At 32.8% G+C, this 12,765-nt stretch overlaps 1 protein-coding gene across 1 annotated transcript in view; it reads right to left on the bottom strand.

Annotated features, from left to right (window-relative positions):
• Window positions 1-12,483: 12,483 nt before the first annotated feature.
• Window positions 12,484-12,765, bottom strand: part of LOC111629462 (coiled-coil domain-containing protein 134-like) — a 64,376-nt gene continuing 64,094 nt past the window's right edge. The window contains exon 7 of the mRNA XM_023373381.1: window positions 12,484-12,617. The gene's annotated coding sequence lies outside the window, so the exon portion shown is untranslated. The remainder of the gene's footprint in view (window positions 12,618-12,765) is intronic.

The following is a 12,765-nucleotide window of genomic DNA, read 5'->3' as shown; positions in this document are numbered from 1 at the left end:
ATCCTGACTTTTATGCTTTCTCCTAAGCATTTTTTTTCTTTTTGGCAAAACAGCGAGTCTTTTAATCCCACATTGATAAAACGAAAATGAATAGTATGTACTGTACTGTACGTTAGTTAGATGAGCGATAATCTATATCTGTGTAAAAATGAATGTATGTCTGTCTGTGTGTCTGTCTTATGTCCTTCATGCATTACCACACCGTTTATCCGATTGCCGTGAAACTTTGGGAAGTTTTTTAATACACTCCCGCGAAGGTTTTTGGTATAGTACATTTATCCTACGATAGATGGCGGGCGTTTACACGAACATTCGAGCACTGTGTGTTCGATCGATTTCAAATTGTGAAGACCATTTCCCCCCTTCAAAAAATATCTCTATATATGCATTTGTGAACTGTTATTTACGATATTTGTAATAATTTTTGTTTAATCACTTTATTTCAACTTTTCTTTGCTAATTATGTATTCGCTCGAACTTCGTTAAAACCTTAACTGTACCCCGAACAACAACCGAAGTTGTAGGAAGAAATTCGCCTATTTTACCGATCTAGGTATCCCCCTTTTCCAAATTTTAATATCGACTCAAAATAATTTAAAAAGACAAATTACAATAAAACGGTTTATTATCCAACTATCAGAAATTTCACAACATGCCAAGGAAGAGAGGAAGGAGCAATTAAATAATTAAAATTATAAAGGATTAAAAAATATATATATATATAAATGGGGAATATAGCACTTCTGACAATCGCTGCCAGTGTGTGAGCTAAATTTGGAGAATTCGTGCTTCTCGCATGGACAACTGAATGTGGCCGGCTCACGTGTCGGAAAACCTTCTGATTTATTCGTGTACGCTCCAGATGGAAAAACAAAAAGTATCGTATATCCACAAACACTCCAATAAATAAATAGAATTGGAACGACACTTTGAAATGTTTTCCCAATGAAAATGAATAATAATAAGTTTCAATAAAAATGATAAAATGTAAATTGAATTTTATCATAACGAGTTTGCTTGAATTTCCTTTCTTCTGAGATCGCAGCAATGTGCGACGGGTAAGCTAGTACTTTATAAATAACGGGCTCGTTAGATCGTTACTTCCGATTGGATAATAGAACGTCACGTGGTTACTATGAAAATAATTTTAAAAACTACACACAGACGACGGGGCTTTTATATTAGCAATGAAACGATTTTTCAATCTAAATTACTCGCGTAGCTATTTTATTAAATAGCCCTATTTTATGTTATTAAGTAACCTTAAAATATAGCCCGATAAAATCCGGCAGATCGTTTGGTAATATTCTATCTTCGGAGGTGTTCTGGGATTTCCCTGAAAGGATTCGTATTACACCCTTGATGGCTCCATTTAACTATTTAACTAATCTCCTATTTAAAGGAGACGTTTTATAGCTTGAAAGTTATCATGCCGTAGAATGTATCTGCAAATATTGAGAACTATTTTCTATTTTTTCCATAAGTGTTCTGGAATAACATTTTGATCCTCGTATTAAATCTTAAGACTTTGAAAATGGGATTAATAAATCGAATAATAAAATAAGAGTTATTCGGAATATTTTTTTTCAAGGGCATTAATCAATCATTTCAGGAACAATGGATATATGAGAGGTTTGGTGGAAAAGCGATACAAGTGACAAATAGCTCAATATAAAAATGTTTCAACACAATAATACATTCAGCCTTTGAATTTCTATAGTTAGAATATCATCTTCGAAATATCTTGCACGCATCAGCATAACAAATCACATTTTTAATATTATTTTATATGGGTACTCTTTTAATATATTTAGTAAATATTTGAAAGGATTTCTTATACAAAATATGATAAAAAATATTCTTATTCAATTATATAATGAATCCATGCTTTAGAAATTCTATTTGACAATGAATTTCTAAATTGTTTTGTAAATTATGATATTTTTTTATATTAGTCTATATTGTAAGATTGGCCCCTTAACAATACGGAAGAATTTTTTGTTGAATTGTTTTATCTATATATATAATATGTAGATAGTTAGTATATATAATGATTTTAGTAATGAGAAGGATGCAATTGATTTTGAGAAAGAATTAAGTCAAAACAAGATTCTAAATTAAATAAACAAACACGTATTTAAATAAATAAATACTTTAATTTACCTGTAATTGTAATGATATTTTCGTTCGCCCCATGCAAATTCAAATTTAAAACGTTCAACTTCTCAAAAAGATCGTTGAGAAATGCTTCCAGCCACCAATTATCTTCGTTAAGAAATTCACATCTAAAATTTTGAGAAAGAATTAAGTCAAAACAAGATTCTAAATTAAATAAACAAACACGTATTTAAATAAATAAATACTTTAATTTACCTGTAATTGTAATGATATTTTCGTTCGCCCCATGCAAATTCAAATTTAAAACGTTCAACTTCTCAAAAAGATCGTTGAGAAATGCTTCCAGCCACCAATTATCTTCGTTAAGAAATTCACATCTAAAATTTTNATTTAAATAAATAAATACTTTAATTTACCTGTAATTGTAATGATATTTTCGTTCGCCCCATGCAAATTCAAATTTAAAACGTTCAACTTCTCAAAAAGATCGTTGAGAAATGCTTCCAGCCACCAATTATCTTCGTTAAGAAATTCACATCTAAAATTTTCAGCATCGAAGAAACATTATTTCATGTCGCAAAGAGATAAATCGTGAAAGCACTTTTCCTTTCGAGAGCCATTGCACTTTTGTATGAAGCAGTAAACATTTAAAATCAGAATTCACAGTTTCTCAAAGGAAAGCAAAATGTCTGCAACGTAGGAAATGTGATTTTATGTAATTCATCATTTTAACAACGTTATTCATCGTCTTCAGAATACCACCATGTAGAGATTTTGACACTAAAACTTCGCAGTGAATCGTACAATGTACAATTTTAACTTGTGAATTTTTTGTAATACATAAACCACGAAACCTTTTTTTCGATCCTGCATGGATGGAGCGCCATTAGTGCAAACACTAATACAAGTTTGCCACTGCATACCTCTCAATACGATATTTTGGTTTACCAGGTTAAACACATCTTCTCCTGCCAATTTTTCCTTCAATTCACAGCAAAAGAAAAACTGATTTATGAAATTACCACCCCTGATTATTCGCAGAAATATGATTAGTTGAACTCTGTTGCTGATGTCTGTACTTTCATTTTTTTTTAAAATAAAACTCATCTCCATCCACAAAATTAAGTGCTTTATCATTTTAAAATAATAATAATAATATAAATTTCTTTAAATAATAAAATCTCATAACACTATTTATTAATTAACCAGTTTGGCTTCAAGTTTCAAAGTTTTGATCTCTTCAATGTTTGCTGTTACGAATATTGGTTTAAATAAAATCATTAAAATGATGCAATCAAGTTAGTGACAGACAATAAGACTCGTGGCATTATTTTAAAAAAATGCACCTTACATTAGAGTAAATACGATATATTTTTTTATTTGCTGTCTATAATAGGCATGTGACAATAGGTAGATGACAATAGTCACTATCCCCCTAACATATATAAGCAACTACATTCCACGGTACATTAGTCTACCGTCTACACTACGTAAAAGGTTTATATCGAGATAGAATATCGCAAAAGTTTTTTAAACTATCTTTTTAAGTGCCTAGACACAACTAAAAATTAACCTAAAAACGATAAATATCGAATATTTAAACAGTTAGCCAAATATAAAATTTCATAAGTTTTATTAATTAAATGCAAAAATTTATGTAGAGTACAATCATGAAAATTTCATGTACAATTTTAATCGTTGAAGTAATAATAATTCTGCTTTGGATATGTATCGACTGCAAAGTATGTTTTTGGGTAAAGTCCAAAGTAGAAATGCTTAAACAATTCGATTGGATAATTAATAATGAAAAGACTGAATCGGTTCCCCCAAAATAAATGAAAAGATCCAATTCCTCTGAAGATAACCGATCTATTGTTATTGAAAACCATCGCCGCTAATTCTGATTTTTGCTTATCAAAGTTAAAAAGTATTTAAATCTAAAAAGATCGTAGTCTCAACTTACTTAAATAATCGCTGCAAATAAAGCCAAACTCGAGAAAACACTCGCAATAAATAATCGCATGAGTCAACAATAGATTCTCTCAACAACAAGAAAATTTTATTGTTACGTAACGATTCAATTTAATGTAAAAAATTTGGATTTTGCAGCGAATTTCGTGATTTCCGCGCCTCTCTATTTCTGGGTTATTTTGACGGATCATTGCACGAGTTCGTCTCGAGCCTTTTATTCGTTCTCACAGACACGAGCTGATATAATCAATTCACATAGAGTTATGATATGCTCGAACACTATGGAGCTATCCTTAAATGACGTTGAAGTTTACTGGGAACATTCGCTTCATTTGAAAGTCTTGTTAAACAAATCATACAAAAAAGAACAAAGTTATATTTTTCCGATAATATAAAATCACATTGGATGTAATTTCCGTTATATTTTCATGAGGTGGATTTTTTATCCTGGTGTTCGTCTTAGTTTGCTATGACTCTCAATCTCGTTTTTCTGAGGTCTCAATAAACATTTGTTTACGGTTGAAATCTTTTACTTTTTTCTGGGTAACTGGCCCGTATTTAGGTGTTACCAATGTTAAAAAAACCAGAAAACTCCACATGGACGGCCCATTGGTGAGGAACGAACCCACAGTATTCAGTGGTTTTATCCACTCGGCCACTAGTGAACTCGAAACCGTAAAAGGAATTTTAGTAAATACTTTAAAGTAACGGTTTCCAACTTATTTTTATCGCGAAAACCTTTTTATTTTAGAAAAAAATGTTGGAACCCTGATAATTTTTAATGATTGTAGATAAAACAGCAAATCGAAACACCAAAAAACAATTTATTGAAAAACAACACCAGATTAGTAATGGAAGGCAAATATTATTACTTAGTTCAAACTGGTCATTAATGTGAAAGGTTAAACTTTCTTCTTTCAATATTTTAAACAGAACTAGTGCCTGATTTGTATCTTCGTTTATATACGCCTTTTCAATTTCCTTGTCACTAGTAACATTTGAAGTACAGTACCTACTTGCTACATTTTTCTTCAAAATTCTTCTCGCAGCCAACGTTTCGTGATTTTTTAATTTGGGGTATACACAATACTAAAAGCGCTATAAATTTATATGATTGCTACTATATTTTTATATGAAAAATACTTAAAATATCACAAAACGATTTCAGTGCAAAACCCTAATAATCTTTCACTGATATGCCCGCTTGTACTCTGTATCGTTGAGCTACAACATACTACAGCTGATACTTTTTACGGTTATTTTTTAAAATGATTTTCTAGCTTTAGGTTAAGTCTTATTACTTTTATAGTTTTCATTATCTTCTAGAAACATTATATCATCATTTCGGTTCGTTCCGTTATCGATAAATCGGTCTTCACTATTTATAAAGCTATAAAGAACTCTAGCACGTGTATAGGATGTCATAATAGAACTCGATCCGAGACTAGAACAATTAAGTTCAAGCGTCCTACCAATGTAAATGCCGTTCTTACTGAAAGTCCTCTCACTATTAGCCGCATGTCGAATTTTTCCTGGGCCCCGAAAACTCTAGGGGTGACTCTGCCACCTAGAAACATGTATCACGTGTTCTTAAAATGGCTAATTAATTATTAATACGTATAAATTCTTTCTTAGGAAAGTGCCGGTATATAATTTTATAGAAAAGAATACATTTAAATAATTTTTCATTTAATCACATCCAAATCTATTGCGAAATAATATTCCTATGCTCTTTTTCATATTCTTATGTCGCATCTGAGTACAGTACTAATCTTTAGACATTGATTATTACGAGTAATAAATAAGTATTATAATAGAGTAACGAATTAATGTTAGAAAATATCTTCATAAATTGCTCTTCTATTGTGTTCTATACGCCAATGTTACTTATTGTGAATGTATGGGTTTTTATAAAGCTAGATGCCTCATCTATGATTGTTTATTTGTTAATTTACGGCAACACGGATTACGGATTATACATTAGTAACATATGTAAAAAATAATAAGAAAATAAACAGTGGAAAATTCGACAACAAATTTACAAGAAAAAGACAATTAGTTTTGTGGAGAGAATTAGTTGAAAAATTAATTGCGTGTGTTGGAGCTAAAAAATCTGTTATGTAATGGAAAATGTATTTAAATTTAATCCTTTCTTCCTCGATCTATTTCTTAAATTGTTTTGTCTATTAAGATTATTTATTAATCAGAACTTAACACTTCTGATTAATAAATAATCTTAATATAGTGTCTATGCTTTTAATAAACTATACATATAATTTACTATCATTTTAATACTCTTTTTCGATGAATTAGATACTTCTTATTTTTGGAAAAATATGCTGTATAATTTTATCAATTATGAATTAAAATTTTTTTATTAGTATTGACTTGACACGAAAAGAAATGTCATCTACTCGTGGTCGAAAAATTCGTTGCCTTCTCAAACAACGTCTTTCGGCTCTTTCTAACTCTTCGATAGCGATAAGAATTGCGTATCCGTCAGCCATTTTTACTTTCGTGTAGCGATCTCACATGCTCGACTCAACGTGAGTAGCAACTCGCATGGTGAGATGGGAAAGCACGTGAGTTATGACTGGAGACTACCGATTTGACGTCAGAGTGTGAGATGGTACCACGTGACACCTTCAACACGTTGGGAGTTGTAACACGATAAACTCGAGACTAAGGGCCCTGGTGAGGCACGGAACCACAACCGAACTCCCAGTGTTCAGGGAACGAGAACTTCTTGGCCACTGGTGGGCCTCATCTATGATTGATTCAATTTTCTATTGAATCTAAACGCAGTAAGTGAATTTTCGAAGTACTGTAGTCGTAAACAGGGGCATATTTAGGGTTGGTGTACTCAGGAGCAGTTGCAACCTCATCTGAGTGTTTTTCCCGAGTAAAGCCGTTTATCTCAGATAGTATAAAAAACATAAAACATGTAAGGCATATTATTTCTTTTCTGCGCCTTCTCTAAAAATTTCTGGGTCCACTATTGGGCGTACAGTAGCGGGGAGGGAAGACGTACGAAAAAATTATATTAAAAACGAACAGAAGTTCGCTTTCAAATGCCTGTGAATTACTGTATTATGAATGTAATGTTTAGATCAGGGGTGTCCAACCCGCGGCCCAAGGTAAGTTCCAATGAGGCCCAATAAACGTGTAAACAATACCGAAAAATTAAAAAAAATTTTTTAATTTATTTAATTTAAGACATAAACTCAAAAAAGAAGTTTCACAAAGCAGTAAACCTTTATTCATATTTTATTTTTGAGTGGAAAAGAAATATTTTCAAACAAGTAAAACGGCAAAACCGTATTTGGGACAAGACTATGTATCGGAGACGGAATCACTTTGATGCTCAAGGCAGGTCTCGTTCTCATTCTCCTATCTTCTTTGATATCGCTGCTTTTGGCCGCGATCGTTAAAACTTCGCCTGCCTCGACCACGATGCATCTTCGATGAAATTAACCTAACTAATTTCAAAATTTCTCTCCGTTGCACGTCGGCCCGGGTTGAATTTTTGTCGATGCGTAACGAAAATTTTCCGCTTTTGAAAAAAATAATCGTGGCTATTGTATCGTCCGAAATTATTTTTTTATTTTGCACAAACAACATACAGTTTAACCCGATTATAACGTCATCGAATGTAACAACCCTAATATAACGTCAAATTTTTATTGGTCCTACGATTTTACTATACTAGATAATGTTAAAAAAAACCCACTTGTAAAGACATAAAATCGTTTTAACGTCATATTTGAAGCACTCCCAAATTTACAAAATTAGATTACAAATTTTATTTAACATAGAAGAAACTACGTGTTCAGTCCTAAGGTCAGAGTTCACTTCTTAGAATGACTGTGGGTGGTACTCTCCCCCACCTGACTTCGGTGGGGTGAGGTGGCTGTTTTGCCTGTTTGTAGAAGAGGGTCGCCATTTTGTATTTTATTTTGACTCGGTTCTCTGTCCCCCGACTACCTACGAGTTTGGATTTTTTATGCGCAAATGATTTGGGCACCTAATGCTCTGTGCCAAATATCAACTCTCTACATGTACTCCTTCATACCTCAATACTTGGAGATGTGTGAATGAGGAAGGATTACTAGGCTGCAATCTCCATATAAACGAGAGAGAGAGAGGAAGGATTACTAAATAAAGCTGGAGTTGTGACTCAAAGAATTATAGACCTAAATTTGGGGAAAGGAGGGAAAGTTGAGAAAGGACAAAAGATAAAAAGTAGTGAAAAAGGTGAAATAGATCTGTTATGCAAATATTAGAGAGGTTGAGGCGCACGTTTTAAACGTGTAAACGTGTACGTGTGACGTTCAGCGCCGCTTTCCCGTAAGCCTAAAAGTTTGACGATGGTGTTTGGAATGTTGAGCGTGATTCCACCGACTATCCAAACACAATTGTCAAACTTTTAGGCTTACGGGAAAGCGGCGCCGAACGTCACACGTACACGTTTAAAACGTGCGCCTCAACCTCTCTATTGATCCTTAATTTTCCAACTTTTCTCACTTCTTTTCTTTTGTCCTTTCTCTCCTTGGAAGAAATACTAAATAAAACTGGAGTTGTGATCCAAAGAATTATAGACCCAAATGAGGGGGAAACCTCATTTGGGTCTATAATTCTTTGGATCACAACTCCAGTTTTATTTAGTATTTCTTCCAACGTTGCAAGATTTGGCTACATTGAGCCAAATGTGGCTACTTTTTTTTGTTTGACGTAGAAATTATCATTTGGTGCATTGGCTACTTCTTGGGCTACATATTATTTATAAATATATTAGTTGAATAAAAATGCACTTTAAAATGGTGTTTCGTCGCTTTTTATTAATTAGAGACCCAAATAAAACAAATATTTGTGTTTTTCAAATAAATTTTTGTTAGTCTCTTTTATAATAAATGAATTTATCTATTTCTAAGTAAAAATTGAAAGTTTCTATAGAAGTAATTTTTTAAAATATCCTTTTTCGTGATAAAGATTTAATACTTATTATTATAATCTAGACGTGTTAATCCTTAAATATACTTGTATATTGGGCCACAACTACTGTATATATTATATATACTTGTGGCCCAAAACTCCTTGACTTCTTCCAATGCGGCCCAGAGAAACAAAAAGGTTGGACACCCCTGGTTTAGATGGTATTTTTCATTATTAAATATTTCTCTTTTTGTGCTTTGCTCAGAATCTTTACATGCTATTAAAATTTGCTACTCGTGACACTCTTGGCAAGTGTGTCATGCGTTTGTTTTTACTTTTCTCCCCGTGGGCACAAAGAGCAGGAAAGCGGTACTGTATCGTGGGTTAGGCCAGAGGTCAGGAGTACAATGGAGCGGTTTAGTGGTGAGGGACGGACAACTTCGAAAAATTTCTGGTATTTTCGACCCGTCCGGATTTGTTTCCTATTCCCTAGGGTAAACAGATGCCTTAACCGCCTCGGCCGTCCAGCCGGTAGTGTATCATCACATTACCGGTTACTGACTCTTGATCTAATCGTTGGGTTTTAATCAATTTATTGATGTTGATGAAACCTGAAGTAAACCAAAAGTGAATACATAAATGTCTTAACAATGATTAATTAGATATATATGGATGGATTGATAGGGGCGACAACGCAACACATCTAAGGCGATCTGCCACAATGGGTGTCTACCAGGAGGACTTTTATTTTTACCGGGATGGAAAAATGGACCGTATTTATGTTATAGACGTGAAAAACCAGAATATGCGCGAGACCAATCCGTTGGCGAGGCGCAAACCCGTGACCTACTACTTTGCCACTGGGGGGCTATAGTAAAAGTCGAATATCCAAAACCAACTTCAGAAAATATGAAGTTTTTACGTAATAATGGTTGATGACAATATTAAATTACTATCGAGCTATCTCATTTTTACTAATTTTAGGCTATTATTATTACCAGGCACGTTCAGTAAAAAACCGGAAAAGTGCTATTAAAAGTCGAGAGAATGAGCATTTGTGTAGTAATTTTGACACACGAAACTTCCAAGTGTAAGGCAATAGAAACTACGACTGGCAACAAATAAATGTGCGAAAACATATGATACCGGATTGATATTCGTACACTTGTGTGCAACTCATCTAGTCGTCTTCTTACGTAAAATACCTGCATGTACCAATGGATGTCGATTGGTTTTTGTCAAAATCGGACAAGCTTTGGATATTGGACTAGGACAAGCTTTGGGCTCCACATGTCTGTTGTATTGTATGGCATGTTCCTCAATTCTGAATGCATGGATAAATAGAAGGGAAGTCTTCTGTGAGTTTTGCTGTGCATATCATTTGATGCAAACAGAACAATCATTCAACAAATTTTTTTATCTGATATCTTTCCTGAAGAAAGTGCTAAACAACTATTGAGTATGCAAAACAGTATATCATCCATATGCAATCAGTGTCCTATGGAGGAGGTTTACTTGTTCCTGATCCTCTTGCTAATGTTCCCAGTAGTAGTGACAATAAACTTTCAGAAATCACTAAAGATATGTTTTATTTTTCTACTTCAGAAAATCCTGCATATCAGTCAATGGTTTCTCAAGTGAACCATACAAAATCACACAGTATGAACTGAATGATCATCTTATAAGGAACCTGAAACTGCCAAAGTGTAAAGTGGAACTATTAGCCTATTAGCTTTTTGACTGTAGCAATGAAACCTTTTGGTCAATATACTGTGTGCACATGATTTTTGTAACCATGAAAAAAATCTTGTATTTTCCACATTTACAATGACATGTGATTCTGCACAAATGTTGAAAGTTTGATGCAGACACTATACATATGCAGATCCATGCAAATCAGATGAATGGAAAATTTTGTAGACTTTTCCAAGACAAGTCTAAAGTCAGTACTTTTATATAATGGTAATATAAATCTTTCCATCCTAGTTGCATATGCAGCCCACCCTAAGGAAATTTATATCTTTACATTTGAAATGGATTCTAAGCAGCATAAACTACAGAAGATGTGAATGGTTGATTTTCAGTAATTTGAGTCATTACATTATTATTTAATTGGTCTTGCATAACAGGGATACCAAATAATGTTGCTTTACATGTGAGTACAACAGCCAAGCTAAGTGTGTCCATTACAAGCAAAGGCAATCTTTTGTTTGTAAGGAACACATCTACCTTAATCTCACAAAAAGTTTTTGAGTACTATTAGTGAATTCCACTAAAGTTGTTGGTTGTTCCATTATACATAAAGCAGGAGTCATGAAAGCTTTTTTAAAAGCAATAAACAAGATAGACTTGCATTTCAATACTGCATTTGTGTGAAATGTTCCCAAGGCTACGTACCAAGATCAGACTGGGAGTGATCTTTGGTCCATTGATATGCCAGTTCTTCAAAGATCAGCAATTTGAGTCTATTTTTATAGCAGTCTTTTTAGAATGTTACAATTGTTCTTAGAAAAGAAAAGATCTGACAATTGTAATACCCCGTTAGCACCGAGCATTTCAATCTAGATTGTGACCAAGGTCAGCGACTATGCCTTGGTGCAACCTCTCTCGACCGTTTCAATCTCGACTGAAACAAGGTTCAATCGCAATCAACTCAAGAGAGTTCTTGAAACTAGATCCAATCATAAGAGAGATCCCACAATCCTATGCGTGTGAGAAAATACAAGATGGCTGCAGAACCCATGTTGGACTTTCAACAGAGAAGTAAAAAAAGACAACTGGAGAGACAATGACATCTGTCTATTATTAATTTAAATATATGGCAAGAAAAAGTATTTATTTCTAACCAAAACTTCCATTTTGTTTGTTGGTGTTTGTGACTTATCGTGTAGTTATGTCAGTTTTATCATCGCATGTAATATCTGGGTTCTTCTCAAGCAGACTGCCTGTGTGATCAGCTCAACGTTCATTTGGCGACAGTTACAATCCAGATTGTAGGTAAATTGAGATCGAAGTGAGTCTTGGATTGTGTGTAAACATAGTATAAGGAACTTGTATTTATACATTCTTATGATAAACTCTGGTGACACTTAAAGCTTGCATTTTCTTGCACTCATAAATCAATAAATTTCTTCCCTGAAAATTGTGGTGTCATGAGTGATGAACATAGGGAGAAGTTATATGATAAATTAAGTTTTTATATCTACAAAATATTCATCTTAAAAGTTTTATACAATCAGTTTATTTAATTATATGTGAAAATAATCTAAATTTATTTCATAATGTTATATTTTTCTTTATAAATAATTAATTTTCAAATATGTTCCATATATTTAATGATCCATTTTTCCAATTGTTCTAAACAGCTGATGATAATTTAAACTGTTGATCAGGAAACTTTCCAAATAAATTATATGTATTTTATATTGTCAATGTGTGTTACAAAATATGAACTTTTAGATTTATAAAAGTATCATTTATTTATATTAAAGTTTTAATCATATTTTAACACCATAAACTGATTTTTACTTTAGTTTTCATTAATATATGTGGTGTATGTCTATCTTATTTTGTTTAAGTTCATTTCTTAGGTAAATCTGTAATATAAAAACAAAAATTACATTTAAGCATTTACATATAAAAAACACATTTAATTGCATAAAAGAAGTACAATGTTAAACAAGATAATAATAAATGAAAATTTTGACTGGGCTAGAATGAGGTTAGATTATTATTTTCACTTCA

This window comes from Centruroides sculpturatus, unplaced genomic scaffold, assembly GCF_000671375.1.
Source record: "Centruroides sculpturatus isolate CEXI.00-Female unplaced genomic scaffold, Cexi_2.0 scaffold85, whole genome shotgun sequence".
Taxonomy (NCBI): domain Eukaryota; kingdom Metazoa; phylum Arthropoda; class Arachnida; order Scorpiones; family Buthidae; genus Centruroides; species Centruroides sculpturatus.
The sequence above is the reverse complement of the archived record's forward strand: the minus strand, read 5'-3'. Positions and strand labels throughout refer to the sequence as shown.